Here is a 6000-nt window from a genome sequence, read left to right on the forward strand (position 1 = left end):
AATAGTAGGCTCTCTTTCTTTTTGTTTAGCTTTTTCTAATATTTTATTGTAAGAATATAATTCATGTTCTTGTACTGTATTTTGTACAAGTTTAGGAGGCTTATGATTTGCCATATTTAAATAATGTTCTATAGCTTTTCTTTTTTCTATAGGATCGTTAATTTGATCTATGAGATCTAAAATGAAAGTTTCTTCATTTGATATTACATTTATTTCTAATCCCATAAAATTTATGAGACAGGTGTCACAATCACAATTTGGATCACATATTCTATTTTCCGTTATTTCATTATCAGAATCATTATCTGAACTGCTATTAGAATATTCTGATAATTCATCAATAATATTAATATAGAAATCTTTTTGTTTTGAATCTTCTTCTTTATTTAGAAGAATGTTTATCAATGATTTTTTTAAATCATTGTTTATATTGAGATTATTAATCTTTTTCTTGACATAACACTTATTAGCTTTATGTCCAATTTTTCTACATTTCCAGCATACTGGAACTTTAGATTCATTTTTTATAGGTTTTTTAAACCTTTTCTTAGAATATCTTTTAGATTTTTCTTTATCTTTTAAGTAATGCTTCTTTCTTTTAAAAGGAAATCGTTTCTTTTTCTTATCCCTTTTAGGATATTGTATTGGTTGAAAGCCTATTTGCTCACAAAAATCACCAATAATATTTCTATTTTCTTCTTTTTGCATATCAAGTTGTCTTTTTAACTTGATATCATTACAAAGATTAATTCCTTCTGCAGTTATTTCTGCAGATAAATCTCCATAAGTAAGAATATTCCAATCTATAGAATTTGTTGGAGATTTAGATTTTAATCTATTTTTTACTCTTTCTGCAAAAAGTACCGGAAGTCCGGATATAAATTTTTCTTTCCAGAAATTTGCATTGCAATCATTTTTGGTTAAAACTTTGGTCATAAAAACATCTTTATACCATCTGAATTCAGATAATGTTGGACATCTCAAATTCATTAGTTGTTCTTGGGATCTATCTAATTGGAGTTCATTAGCTCCAATAAAATTAGATAAAATTGTATAAATAAGTGTATTTACAGCATCTAATTCTTCTCTTCCATTAAGATCAACTATAGAAGAGTTTAGAATTTTATTCTTTGCTTCTTTAGAAAGATAAAAATCCCACCAACCCTGAAGTTGGCCTGTGAAACCAGTAATAATGGCTTGAACAATTTGCCTATCATTATTACCTTTTATCTTGGCTGCAGAAGAATATATTAACATTTGTTTAATAATAGTTTTAATCTGATATTCAGATTTTCCATCTATATTCCATTCAGTAATAGCTTCTCCATTAAACTGAACATAATCTTTTTTCTCTTCAATTTGAAGATCAACAGGTGTTGCCTTTTTATAAAAAGGTTTTACAATTGATACTTTATGCATTTTATTAATCTGCATTTCATCTTCTGACGAACTAGAAATATTATCTAGTTGTTCAGATTTGTTAATTACCGAAATAGAACCTTTTTCTTTAATATTGATTTTTTGTAATCGATCTATTAGACCTTCCATAAAATCATCATCCTTTTTAGAACTTAAAAGAAAATTTTCTTTTTTAAGATTAGGAGGAGGTTTTATCATCAAAGTTTTTGAACTTTCCCCACTAGAAATTCCTGGTTTAGACTTTGATAAAATTTCTTCAATTCTAGTAGTCTGATTTCTTATAGAATGCAAAGTAAGATTGGTAAAATTATTCTGTTGAATAATATGGTCAAAATTACCCTGCCCTATTTCTGATTTTATAGGGGTAGCATAAATTTCTTTATTACTTTTTTTAATTTGTAAAGTAGTAAAAGGAGGATGAATCTCAAAAGATTCTTCTCCAGTTTCATGAACATATAATTTATATGTTGATTCAAGAGTATTTATAAAAAACTCATCTTTAAAATTTGGAAATATTTTATTTCTTGATGGAAAATATAAATTTTCCATCCATTTGAAAAAATCTAAATTTAATTTAGTTTCTTCAATCCATTCTAAATATCTTGAAACATATAATGTTTGTTGTCTAGTATTTAAACAACTTAAAAACCATTTTTTCTTATTAAGATTTTTAATCTTATCGAAACTCTTTTGGATAGAGTTATTATTAATAACCATAACATTATATCACATATCAGAAAAAGTAGGGGAGTCTGATTTTCTATTATTAACAGAATAACTTCGTTGAAATCGTGAAGTACTAGATTCGGGAATATCCACTTTATATTCTGGATGAGATACATTATCATTAGTCTTTTGAAGACCAGATATACTAATTTTTTCAAAATCAGATATAGAAGAAGTAGAATTTCTACTTTCTTCAGGAAGTTTAATTCGTAGATGTCTTTGAGATGAGAATTTTATTTCAACATCTCCATCAACATATTGAACTATACTTTCTAGTTTTCTAGATTCTTCTTTTAGAGAAGGGGCTATACTTTCCATTTTCCAGATTTCTGGCAAAGTAACTTGACTCCAATTAATTGTTTTAGGAATCATAATATTGCTTTTAGTAATATCAGTTATAAAAAGAGTAGTTTCTCCTCTTTTTGAACTAATTTGATTAGTATTGATTCTAAAATTAGATATTGTTGAATTCATGACTTTGTAACAAATTCTATATAATAGAACAACATTTTCTGTTCCATCTATCATATCAAAACCTTCAGTTTTTATATTTAAGGTGAGGGCTTTCATGATATTTGGATCAGAAAGAGAAATTGGAAAATTAGGGAAACAACTAAAATGTATTGGTCCTTCGCATAATGAGGACTCTACAATTCCTAATAAGGAATCTTCAAATTTATTATGCCTTTGGTCTCTTACCAAGATTAAAGCTGAAGTATTTAGGCATAATCTGGTAAGAGGTTTTAAACCTACTTGTATCATTCCCAAATGCAAAAATTTGTAATTTTGCTTGTGAATATTAACAAGGTTTTGAGATAATAAACTAAATGAGTCGTATCCTCTTTTTAGAGGAATTGCTTCTTCAATTGTTTTAATAATATAGTCAGATTTAAAATTAAATCCATTAGATCTGTAGATCTTCATATTAGAAGATGCTGGTATTTTCCAGTTTTGAATATTTTTCTCGAAATTTTCAGAAATAATTAATTCTTTGTTCTTAGTATTACTATTTGAAGATTTATTTTTCGTAAAAGATCGTATTAATTTGTCCATTCAAGAATATGATAGATACTGTCAAGGCTTTACCCTGCCTTACCTTTTGGCTTTACAGGCCTTATGGAACCCGACTTAAGGATTTCTCCCGGGTATAACTACCTTCTTCCTTACAGAATAAAAGTATCGACAATTTTTTCAGTACAAAGAACACTTCACTTTCTATTGAAAAAAAGACAAAACCACGTACGCCCTCGGTGACTCCAGAAGTGTGCAGGGGCCAATCTGGCTGGTGATCCGAAAAGGGACCAGCGAGTGAGCGACAAAAAAAAAGGATAAGAATATAGAATTTATTGAAAACAAATTTCTTGTTGTTATTCAAACCCACCCAACATCCCAACAAATTTGAAAGGAAAATACAAAAGAAAAGCCAAAAACAAAAAACACAATTAGCCAACAGAGTTAACACGAGGATTCCAAATCCAGCCACAAGAGGAGGGAGGGCATGGAAAAGATGACACAATTTCTAAAGCTGAAATTAAGGTAAAATGCTTCTTTACACCAGTTACATCACATATAATTCCATTGGTTTATATCATTGCAGTATATGAAAAGTTTTCAAAAAGAAAATCAAAGCTCAAGCCAGTTCAAATGCGGTGATACAGAGAAGATCTTCACTTACAGAATATTTTCAGTCCATGCTATAGCCAAGACGAACAAACTGCAGAAAACGAAATACAAATCAACGCGGGTTAAGTATTTATAAAGCATGTGTAGTAATGGGATACTCATTGAAATTTGAAAGCGAGTGCGGATCATTCGTTTATACTGGCCCCTCTATCAACTCAACCTATAGCCCAAAATCCTAAGAGCAGGAGTAGAGGCTTCGAAAGTTGTTCCAGGATTGTCTCCTCTATGCAACCCAAAGAATTGGCTTTCATTTCCCGCCCGATTAAATCTCGAAAAGCAACAATAAGACATGGATAAAAATCTTGAGAAAAAGACGAAGTGTTCACGTTGCAGCAAGTACCAACTTTAATTCCAACAAATGCAACATCATAACGAAAGAGCTATCCAACTGAAGACTACAACACAAAGGGAAAAGGAGACGGGATACTTGAATACATAATTCTCGCAACATGTTGCCGCGGATGCTTATATTTTAAAATTATGACCCTCCATCCCAATTTATTGGCCTCGGCTAATTCACAGTGTAGTAATGGCGAGTAAGGGTACACTATCAAATTTAGACTAACATAGTCAGTACTGTAGTTGATGGTGCCGTCAGGCAAATATCTATTCCACCAAAACTGCTGATAACACCCGGAAAAAACAGCGATCTAGCAATCCTAAAACGTAGAAATCTTCTGAACCATCGTCGAGTTTTTCTCAGTGTCAAGAAACAAGAGGAAGCACTAAATCTTTGGCGTCGGCCGAGAGAGATTCCATATCAAGCAAAGGTTGCGAATTTTGTGAATATAATTGGTCGTGTGAAGATTTCGGTGAAGTTCGAGTCCTCTTCTTGTGGGAAACACTGGGCTGCCACAGTCATTCCGCAAGACGTCGATAAGAAGTCTTTGTTGATTCCTATTGTGTTTGAGGGTAATTTGGCTCATGTTGTGGCTCGTCATGTGGAGGAGAATGATTGTATTTTTGTTCGTGGGCAGCTGAGTTTTGATTCAATGCCGTTGGTGTTGAGCGAGAGTCTTGGGAAGTTCATGTTGTGGCCGAAAATCTCAACTTTGTGGAGGGATGGAAAATGACTATTTTGAATTACGAGAGGAAGAAAAAAAAGATCTTTAACGTCTGGGTAGAAATTGTAAGTCTTTTAGTCCCGTGGCTGAGAAGTTAGAGGTGAACATTTCTTCTGAGTGGCGATGATGGAATTCTGCTCAGGATTTTGTTAAAACCACCAGTTTTTTATGATTCTTCGGCAGCAACACCAGCTGAGTCTTCTTCAGGTGGAAACACAGGCCGGATGGTCTTCAACGATTCTTCTAAACTGGAAAAAGGAAAGGAGATGAGGGGAGAGACTGATAGCAAACATAAAGATGGGGATTCTTGGAGGGATCTTATCATGCAGTGGTGGGATTATCGTGGGCACAAATCTAACGGATTGGTTAAAGAAAAATTCCCAGATTTTGAACATAAGGCAACTGGTGAGAGTCTTTGGATCAATGGGGCTCCAGAATTGGTGTTGGCTGGACTTGGAAAAGTGGAGTTTGTTGTGAAACCAATCTATGCCAAGATACAACCAGCAGGTCCATGGACTTATGAAAGAAAAAGGAATAAAGAAGGGGATGATTCTTGGAAGAAGTTGGTGGAGAATCCGTATAAATGGTGAGATAAACGATCAAACAAGAAGAATCCAAAAGCTCCTGAATTCAAGCACAAAGAGACCGGGAAAGTGTAATGGTTAAACAGATCGCCAGATATGGCATCGTCAAAGTTACCACCATTGTGAGATGGCCAAATTTATTCGTACGACCAATTAACGGAGCCATTTTTGCTGCTATTGAAGTTGGGTAAATCATTTTGATATATTGTGATCTCTCGTGTTGCCTTTTTGGACTCTGACTGGAAAATGAAATATGAAAGAATGATGGCCAAAAAATATTTTCTTTACTTGCATAGATCAGGATCATGAGTAATTCTTTCCACATCTCGTAAACGCCACTTCAGCTGAATAGAACTGGATCAAAGGAAGAATTGTTGTCCCATTAACAAATCCATGTAACATTCCCCGCCAATGTGGTGATACCATCGGATTTATTTGAAACTTTTAATATAAAATTAGATGAAATTAATTAATTGGGCTTCTAATATCAGGCTTTAAATAATTAGCAAAATATTAATTTTTTA

Source organism: Primulina eburnea, chromosome 11 (assembly GCF_022965805.1).
Source record: "Primulina eburnea isolate SZY01 chromosome 11, ASM2296580v1, whole genome shotgun sequence".
Taxonomy (NCBI): domain Eukaryota; kingdom Viridiplantae; phylum Streptophyta; class Magnoliopsida; order Lamiales; family Gesneriaceae; genus Primulina; species Primulina eburnea.